Here is a 10,997-nt window from a genome sequence, read left to right as displayed (position 1 = left end):
TCTCTGGCACAAAACCTTGTTGGGCCAGAGGCTCAAAATCACTTCTTGATAGAGTCCGAGAGAAAGATAGAAAGGAAAGCTAATATGTTAAAGGCCCGGCCATGGGTGAAAATGACACTGACGGGCTTGGGTAGGCCCATCAGTTGAAATTTACATTTTTCTCTCTTCCTTTACTTCATATGTATCTTGCATGTACATATATTATATATACAACAACGTGTAAATAATGAACCCCTTATGTATGCTAGAACTTAGAAAAACACATAGTATTTTAGAAAAGTCGCCCCAAATGATTTTCAAACTCGGCTAATCTTAACTTTGCATGAAAGTGGTATTTAATTTTTTAAGTCTCAATTGGTCTAATAACTTCGATTAAAATAGAATGATTTTGGGCCGTCCGCCCCTTGTGCAATTCGAATATAAATGGATCAAATGGAGACAAGTTTTAGGCCTCAAGCCCACAAAAGTTTTTCTTTTAAAAGGGAAAACAAGGTTGTACGGTTTTTGGCTTAATTTGGACTAAATCAGAGGTATTTTAGCAATTGTTGCAGATTCTAACTTAAACTGAATTTTTGAGAAAAGATTGGATGTAAAAGACTAAATTTTCAAAACCAAAAAATGGACTTATTTGCCTTTAAATTGGACAAACTTTTCTGAATGATATAAAGGGTATTTTGGGGCCAAAAGCCCAAACTTAAAGGACAAAATCAAGGAGAAATATATTTGAACCAGTTTGAAGTAAGATGAAATTTGCACTAGACTATGAGTTGGCCCATGTGAGCTTCAAATAAGTAAAATTTGGATTCAATAAAAACCTACATTTCTTATATATATATATATGTATAAATATAGGAGATATACTCCATATTTTCTTATATATATGTATAAAACCTATAATGACTAAACTCATATCATTAGAACCAAAATGGTAGTGACTCTACCCGGGAGGAATCCCGAATGTATCTTGGTGAAGAAATGAGGTGAGTTGAACACTTATATGGATTTTTGAAACCCAAAATCCCTTTTTTAAGGAGACCTTTTCCCACAATTTTCCTTGAGTTTATGGTACAAATGAGTGACATTTTTGCGGAAAACTAAACATTTTTAAGCAAATAATACATTAATCACACATTGAAGCTCGTAGGTCAACCGTATACTACGGATCTTTAATACTAGGGTGCGTAAAACCTTCCCTAGGGGATCACCAGAACCCTTACCTCGAACTTTGGTACCAAAAATATTTCTCTCTTGCTTGAAAAATCTTTTACCAGTTTTCCTAGTTTTCCTTTAATAAATTAGGTGGCGACTCTAAAATACTAAAATCCAATTAAAGCACCAGCAACCTCGTAGTAACTTTTATGCCTTAACCCACATAAAAGTGAATCGTATCAATAATGATTAAGGAGAATTAGAAACTTACCCACGTGAGGAATCTTGCAAAACCCTCCAAAATCTCTCCAAACCGAGGTCTTAAACTCCAAATATGTGAATGAAATGTCTAAGTTCGAAATGGCAAAGATAATATAACTGACCAGCAATCCCGTAGGTGCGGACAATTTCCTGTATCAGCGGGCTTGCTTCTGCGCCCACACCCTCGCAGTTGCGAGGTCTACTTAGTTGGCCCAGGTCTGCGTGCTGACCATCTCACGCAGGGATGACCCCGCTCCTATGGCCCTTTTCACACAAATGTGGGCTCAACCCACTCTCCCTTCCCCGCACTTGCAGCTCCACAGGTGCGAGCCCATTCTCGCAGGTGTGAGACACCAGAAACCAACAAAATCAGCCAAGTCTTAAACTTCTATCAAATACCCACAACTCATCCGGAACCTTCCAGACACAAACCAAATATACAAATCATACATAAAACATGCACAGAACTTGCTCGCGCACTCAAATCAATCACACGAGGTATCCTTGACCCGACTGTCACAACTCAATTTAGCTAAGTCGTGGGGGCACTTACTTTTCCCATCTGGGTAAGCAAACCCTCAACCCAACAATAGTAAAAACATCAATAAATAATTTAATAAGCGGAAGAGAATAAATCACGTAAGTCTGACGGTAATAATATAGAACAAGTGTGGAAATAAGAAAATACACCCCGGAGTCTGGTCTATTCCATACAAGAGCATCTAACTAGAATCTGCAAGTCTGGAATATTAATAATACATAAAGTCTGAGTATGTCTCGGAATAGAAAATAAGACATAAATAAAGAAGAGTCTTCAAGGCGGCGGATGTCTTGTGCTTACCCTGTAGACTCTAAGCACCTCTCGGAGCGACAATCAGCCACAAGAAACAGAGGTAGATCCAACATGGAATTCTGCATTCATAAAAGAATGCAGCAAGTACTGGTCAGTACAAAACCACAGTACTGATAGGTATCATAGGCCGACTAAGTTTAGCTAACATAATCCAGAAAATAAAGTAATATAACCAAATAAATCAACAAATATAAGTCAACACAAGCCAGAACCAAGTACACGTCATCAACTAGGTTATAACATCTAAACCCAAATGTGCCAGGTCTCAATATATCTAATCCGAATCCAAACAACACAAGTAAATCACCACATCATCACAATATAAGCCATAATGCAATGCAATGCAATAATGTATGAATGCAAATGCAATGCAATGCTGCGTACATATGTACTCCGGACGAAAGTATCGACGTCTCGGTAGCATAACCCATGGGGGACTCGCGAAGTCCATGTACCACTCGTTCCGAATCTTTTCCCATCGGTCGAACGAGACTCTAGATCTTTGCCCACGGAGGTCGTCATCAGTGCAACCCATTGGGGACCCGCGGTGTCCATGTACCACTCATTCCGGATCTTTGCCCAATGGTCCAACGAGCCTCCGGATCTTTGCCCACGAAAGATCCACATCACCCGGAACTATTTCCAATCGGGCATTTAAAACATTTTCTGTTATAGATACCATAAGTCTCTCATAAACTAGTTCCAAACCATTTCCATCATGTATAAATGTATGAATTCATAATGTTAAATCAATGCAATAATGCCAACGAATATGCTATGGAAGCCACAACACTATAAGCCCTATCAAGACTTATATAAATCAACTCAATAGTAAGTATGATCTCATCATCAACAGTCCGATCAATATCACAAGTACTAACCATGGGTGCGCCAACAATATCATGAAAAGGCTACACAAGCCATATAGAACTCTATCCTCATTTTAAACGTCAACAAGTAAGATACTACAATATCATGAAAAGGTATAACAATAGTCTCCAATATCTATTATCACCACGTGGCATCAAGCCAACAACAATAGAATAAATCAAGTAACAACACAACCGGGGGGGGGGGGGGGGGGCAGCCCCAAGCTCACAACAGGGCCCTGATATTTGGCACAAATATCATGTTTTGTGTCATTTTACATCCTATTCTTATGACTTTTATCGCTTAATTCATGAGGCAATTGTCATATTTGAACTTATGTCATTATATTTCATGTGTATAGGTACGATGATGACAAACAATGGAAAACTGTGCTTAAAGTGAGTGATTTTGAAGCATATGATGATTAGACGAGGTGACGAGTCGAAGACCACAAGTGATGAACTAAAAGGAAAAATAACTGAACTGAAGGTCTCGCTTTTCATCCGCATTGCTTGCATATTCAAATACTAATCCAAAACCATTCAAACAATATTCAAAATAACCTAACCAACATGCCATTCCACCCGAAACCTTCCAAATGCAACAAGAACGATAACGTCACATTTCCTTCCTTCCAATTCATGAACCATACCAACAATTTACACACTAACAACATCATTTTCCATATATACAAGAAATGATTTTGTACATCACATTAGCTTCTAAACAACTCTCTCCAACACTTACAAATTCAACTAAAATCATTTAACTTTCATTCCCATCATAGATTCCATTACAACAACAACCAAAATACTAAGTAAAACTGATTCATTCTCTTCCACACCATACCATATCTACACGGCCACACACTACATATACACGGCCACATGTAACATCCATATTTTCATGAATTTCATCCACTTTTACATACTACAATATACACAACCATCCATAACATATGAGAAAAGGATTAAACCTTACCTGTTTCCCTTAACTTCTCACTTGGCTAGGATTTGTAGCTTGCAAGAATAGACGTTATACTTGCTCCAATGACCACTTAACTTTGCTAGGGACCTTCCAATTGGTTGTTTAGCTAGAAGAAAATAATTTTTGATCAATTTTTGATCAATTGTTTTCCAAGGTTCTTCTTTGGTTGGTCATGGCCGAATGGCCTCTTATTTTTCTCTTCCTCCAAGTTTCATGAAATTTCTAGGGATAAAGATGAAAAATGTGATGACTTAGTCATCTTTTATCTTATTTATTAAGCTCTCATGCGGGCCTTGGCCCACTCCAACATGGCCGGCCTCTTGGCCCATTCACTTAAGCCTAACTTTTTTTTTTGTAACTCATGAAAAATATTCTCCAAATTCCAAATTTGCCCTTAGCCTTCCTCAATATTACCATGAACCACTTTGTGAAATTCCCTTTTTACCGCTAGCTTTTCTTAATATTTCCACATCAAAATTTTCATAAGCAACTTGTGTGCTAAACAAGGTCGAAAATATAGCCTTGCTCCTAACTTCTTGCAATTGTCTTGAATTATCCGAATGTACAAAATGCAGTATATAACATCCTTCCCCCCCCCCCCCTTTAGAACATTCGTCCTCGAATGTTGAACTGGCCTCACGGGGTATTATGATACTTCAGGGAGGTCTCCTTTATAGTTGTCATATACGATCACTTAACACATCCGTTTTAGAAGCTTAGGTTGCCTGAAGGTCGTGGGCCGATTAACTTAGTTCCGCCAACACCGAACCAACCGATTGGTGACTTGCACTTCTTGGTATACAAAGCCTCATATGGTGCCGTCACATTTGTACTTTTTATATTTGTTGACCTCTCCAGGTATCTTCCGTATTTTCTCCCTATATCTGCCTCATATTACACTCGTTGTCAATCTATTTCTACGTCCTTTCCTTCATGCCCATTCTTTATCTTTCATCATGTTTTCTTTATAGTCGAACCTCTCGATCTTCACATGAATCTCTCATTCCACATCATGGGTTTTTCCGGTCAACTTCTCATTATCCTGGTTCTTCCTTTGATATTTCTGATACTTCGAAGCTCCTTACTCTCTACGTACTCACTTTCTTTCTGTTCCCGAATATCACTGTGTTAGGACTTTCCAGCCTTAACTAGTGGTGGATCCAGTATCAGTTTTACCGTGTAACATCTGTACTTATGTCTTTCACTTTGTCTCTTGAATTCCGTTCGGTTAGTGTCTTCTATACATCGCAACACTGGTTGCTGTGATTCACCTATCGATCGATACCGTCACAAATGAGATGTCATATGCATATTTACTACCATTTCGCTCACAAACATTTCCAAACGCTATTCAAACTTACTCTGATTCCAGAGTTGTGTTACGCTTTCTTCCTTTTCACCAGTCTAGTCCGTCTCAGCCTACACGACCTTTATAAGGTTTCTAACCACTCCACATACTCTAATTTCCTTTAGGTTGCCCTAATTTCATATTCGACTCCTATATCTACATTTATGGAACTTTTAGTACACTTCCCAGGAGGTCACCCATCCTAAAATTGCTCTCACCCTAGCACACTAAACCTCGAAATTTTAATACATTTCGGTGCCTTAATGCTGGTATATTCGCATCCACTTCCCCACACGGCCTTTATCACGTAATCTAGAGCAGGTTGGAGTCTTGACAACTTCCGAAACACTCTCGTAACGTATCTCTCTCCCCTTTAATTACTATTTTAGCCTTCTCAATCCCCAATATTCACCACTCACCTATGCGTACGACTACCTTTCGTCCTGGATTTCCAGATTCCCAATAGTGGCGAAAACACCTTGGTCGCCAACAGGCATAGACATCCCAAACCGTTTGATTTGGCTCGGGTTTCACCCAATACGTTCAGCAATTCAAGGAGCGATATATGATAGAGTAGAATCTAGATCAATCAACACATACACATCATAGGAGAATACCAATAGCATACCTGTAACGACGTCGGGATAAGATTCAGGATCCGGCCATCCCGCCAATGCATAGATACGGTTCTGAGGGCCGCTTGAACTAACTGCCCCTCCTTTGCCTCTACTGCGGCCCACTGGTGCTTGTGAGCTTTGCCCTAACGGGTGCACAGATGAAGAAGAACCCGCCATCGACCCTGCGGGTTGGCTCCTACCGCTACTATCTACTGATGGACACTCACGCATCTTGTGCCCAATTTGTCCGCAAGCATAACAAGCATCCGAGCCGTGGCGACACGGACCCGAGTGAAGTTTTCTGCACTGGTTGCATCTTGGAATTGATGGTCTCCTCTGACTGGGAGCTCCTCCTAACGGAGAACCCAAAACTCTCGAGCTTTGGCCCTGTCTTGAATAAATAGAACGATCAAATCATTTGCCCGCAAATAGAGGAGGTGCGCTGGCCACTGATTGGCTTGAATGCCTGGAATGTTGCTGCCTCTGCCCTCCTCTATACTCACTGCCAGCACCAAAATACCTATCCTTTTTACTGCGCCCTCTATCAGAATCACGTTCACTTCTCTGTGGCTGCTGCTGCTCCTCCAGGTTCTGGGCATGGGCCTGGAGACGAGTGATAGTTATTCCATCATGGAGTGAAGCCGTCAAGCAATCCTTAACTAAATGTGGCCCTAACCCACTCACGAACCGATGTACACGATCTCCCATATCGTCCACCATGGCTGGGGCATGCCTGGCTAAAGAGTTAAAACGGAGACTATATTCCCGGGCGCTCATATTTCCCTGTTTGAGATTCAAAAACATATCGGCTCGAGCCCGTCAAACCTCCGGTGGTAAGTATTGTCGCAGGACTGCTTCGGTGAACTCTTGCCAAATTGAAGGAGGTGCATTTGCTCCCCTTGAAGATATCCAAGCGTTATACAACTGGACCGCTACATCTCGCAAACTATATGAAGTCAACTCTACTGACTCTGTATCCGAAGCATGTATTATCCTCAGTGTCCTCAGCATCTCGTCTATGAAACCTTACGGGTCTTCCTCGGGTTTCGATCCAAAAAACTCCGGAGGATTTAGGGTGATAAAATCACGGGCTCTTGCACTCACCGCCCTGTCTCCTTGAGCCGTACCTTACCGCTGAGCTTGTGCTGCAACTAACTGGGTCAGCAACTGAATAGCCTCTGTTATCTGCTGGCCCGAAGCTGCTGGCGGTGGAACTGGAGGTACTGGGGCTGGAGCTGGAACTCCTTCCTGCTCTGCCGACACGGGGAGAGCATGAGAAGTCTGCGGAGGAGCTTTGTTGTGAGACTCGCCTTCTTCTACTTCCGCCGGTGGCTCCTATTCAACTCTTCTTCCAGCCACCGTCTTGCCCTTTTGTGCCGCCGTAGCTTTCCTCTTCACAGGCATTGCTGAAACCATAACACATGATTAAGAAAAGAACATGGAAACCTGGTAACAAAGCTCTATCGCACGATTTAGAGTACAAAGAAGGTCAGATTTCCTAAATGCCCTGCAGCCCCCTGTTTATAAGTGTGACGCGCTACACACCCATAAACAGGACTCTACTGGACACGGCTCGTAGACAACCCCTAAGACGAACTGCTCTGATACCACTTTGTCACGACCCCACTAGAAGTCAGCCGATACTACTATATCGAGCACCTCTTATCTCGCATCTTACTCTTACTACTGAGTGGGCCACATGGACGATACCATCATTGCTTTACTCAATACCATCATTAATAGCATACTCGTAAACAAGTGTCAACAAACTTTACTAACATATTATACAGCGACAAGGACGAACAAAAGTGTGAAACATCTGACTGTACATATATGTCTACGAGCCTCTAACCAAGATACATATATTTACAAGGAGGGCCGGGTTCTGCCGTGCCCAAATATATACACAAAAGTAGTACCGATAACTGAAGCTCCGGAACAGCTGGAGCGCTCTCAATGTACCGCTAGTGGACCTCCTAAGGATCGAACGTGTCTACCTGCTTACCTGCGTGGCTTGAAACGCAGCGTCCACAAGAAGGGACGTCAGTACGAGTAATGTACCGAGTATGTAAGGCATGAATAATAACAAACGACAGATACATAGCATGAATAATGACATAAAGGAAATATAGAGCATATCATGAGATAGAAGAGCAACCTGTACATTCGAGTGCCTCATAGGTCGGGTGCCATGCATGCTTATCTTTCCTTTGAAAACATTTCTTTTTCATATACATAGAAAATAGAACATATTATATTGCCGAGCAATATCGGCTCCCATTCATGTAACCAAATATATCCCGCGTCCGGGACAATATTAACTGATGTGGGATTTGCCTGAACCAATGTGGAATTTTCCTAAACCAATGTGGGATTTGCCTAAGGCAAGCCTTACACTCACCCCCCCCCCCCCACTTTGGGACTCAGCGTTCTTGCTGAGGTTTGCCCACCATTGGGTTTGCCCCACCACCGGCTCCGATACATTTCCCCTGTAATTACAACTAACCCCGAGAATACAACTCGGCCAAATTATCAGCAACAATACCAACAACCATTCTAACAATATCAACAATCAATTCAAAGAGCATTCCAATGTTAACAACTTCTTTCTACAAACTTCGACGGCGTTTCATTTATGTTCAATTCATAATTGCTTGCATATTCAAATACTAATCCAAAACCATTCAAACAATATTCAAAATAACCTAACCAATAAGCCATTCCACCCGAAACCTTCCAAATGCAACAAGAACGATAACGACACATTTCCTTCCTTCCAATTCATGAACCATACCAACAATTTATACACTAACAACATCATTTTCCATAAATACAAGAAATGATTTTTTACATCACATTAGCTTCTAAACAAATCTCTCCAACACTTACAACTTCAACTAAAATCATTAAACTTTCATTCCCATCATAGATTCCATTACAACAACAACCAAAATACTAAGTAAAATTGATTCATTCTCTTCCACACCATACCATATCTACATGGCCACACACTACATATACACGGCCACATATAACATCCATATTTTCATGAATTTCATCCACTTTTACATACTACAATATACCCAACCAACCATAACATATAAGAAAAGGATTAAACCTTATCTTTTTCCCTTAACTTCTCACTTGGCTAGGATTTGTAGCTTGCAAGAATAGACGTTTTACATGCTCCAATGACCACTTCACTTTGCTAGGGACCTTCCAATTGGTTGTTTTGATAGAAGAAAATAATTTTTGATCAATTTTTTTCCAAGGTTCTTGTTTGGTTGGTCATAGCCAAATGGCCTCTTATTTTTCTCTTCCTCCAAGTTTCTTGAAATTTCTAGGGATAAAGATGAAAAATGTGATGACTTAGTCATCTTTTATCTTATTTATTAAGCTCCCTTGTGGGCCTTGGCCCACTCCAACATGGCCGGCCACTTGGCCCATTCACTTAAGCCCAACTTTGTTTTTTGTAACTCATGAAACATTATTCTCCAAATTCCAAATTTTCCCTTAGCCTTCCTCAATATTACCATGAACTACCTTGTGAAATTACCTTTTTACCGCTAGCCTTTCTTAATATTTTCACATCAAAATTTTCATAAGCAACTTGTGTGCTAAACAAGGTCGAAAATATAGCCTTGCTCCTAACTTCTTGTAATTGTGTTGAATTATCCGAATGTACAAAATGCGGGATATAACATTCTCCCCCCCCCCCCTTTAGAACATTCGTCCTCGAATGTTGAACTGGCCTCACGGGGTATTATGATACTTCGGGGAGGTCTCCTTCATAGTTATCATATACGATCACTTAACACATCCGTTTCAGAAGCTTAGGTTGCCTGTAGGCCGTGGGCCGATTAACTTAGTTCCGCCAACACCGAACCAACCGATTGGTGACTTGCACTTCTTGCTATACAAAGCCTCATATAGTGCCGTATCAGTTGTCCTTTTTATATTTGTTGACCTCTCCAGGTATCTTCCGTATTTTCTCCCTATATCTGCCTCATATTACACTCGTTGTCAATCTATTTCTATGTCCTTTCCTTCATGCTCGTTCTTTATCTTTCATCCTGTTTTCTTTATAGTCGAACCTCTCGATCTTCACAAGAATCTCTCATTCCACATCATGGGTTTTTCCGGTCAACTGCTCATTATCCTGGTTCTTCCTTCGATAATTCTGATACTTCGAAGCTCCTTACTCTCTACGTACTCACTTTCTTTCTGTTCCCGAATATCACTGTATTAGGAATTTCCAGCCTTAACTAATGGTGGATCCAGTATCAGTTTTACCATGTAACATCTGTACTTATGTCTTTCACTCTGTCTCTTGAATTTCGTTCGGTTAGTGTCTTCTATACATCGCAACACTGGTTGCTGTGATTCACCTATCGATCGATACCGTCACAAATGAGATGTAATATGCATATATATATATATATATATATATATATATATACATATATATATATATATATATATATATATATACATATATATATATATATATATTTACTACCATTTCTCTCACAAACATTTCCAAACGCTATTCAAACTTACTCTGATTCCAGAGCTGTGTTACGCTTTCTTCCTTTTCACCAGTCTAGTCCGTCTTAGCCTACGCGACCTCTATAAGGTTTCTAACCACTCCACATACTCTAATTTACTTTAGGTTGCCCTAATTTCATATTCGTCTCCTATATCTACATTTATGGAACTTTTAGTACACTTCCCGGGGGTCACCCATCCTAAAATTGCTCTCACCCTAGCACGCTTAACCTCGAAACTTTAATACATTTCGGTGCCTTAATGCTGGTATATTCGCATCCACTTCCCCACACGGCCTTTATCACGTAATCTAGAGCAGGTTGGAGTCTTGACAACTTCCGAAACACTCTCGTAACGTATCTCT

This window comes from Lycium barbarum, chromosome 1, assembly GCF_019175385.1.
Source record: "Lycium barbarum isolate Lr01 chromosome 1, ASM1917538v2, whole genome shotgun sequence".
Taxonomy (NCBI): domain Eukaryota; kingdom Viridiplantae; phylum Streptophyta; class Magnoliopsida; order Solanales; family Solanaceae; genus Lycium; species Lycium barbarum.
This window is presented reverse-complemented; position numbering follows the sequence as displayed.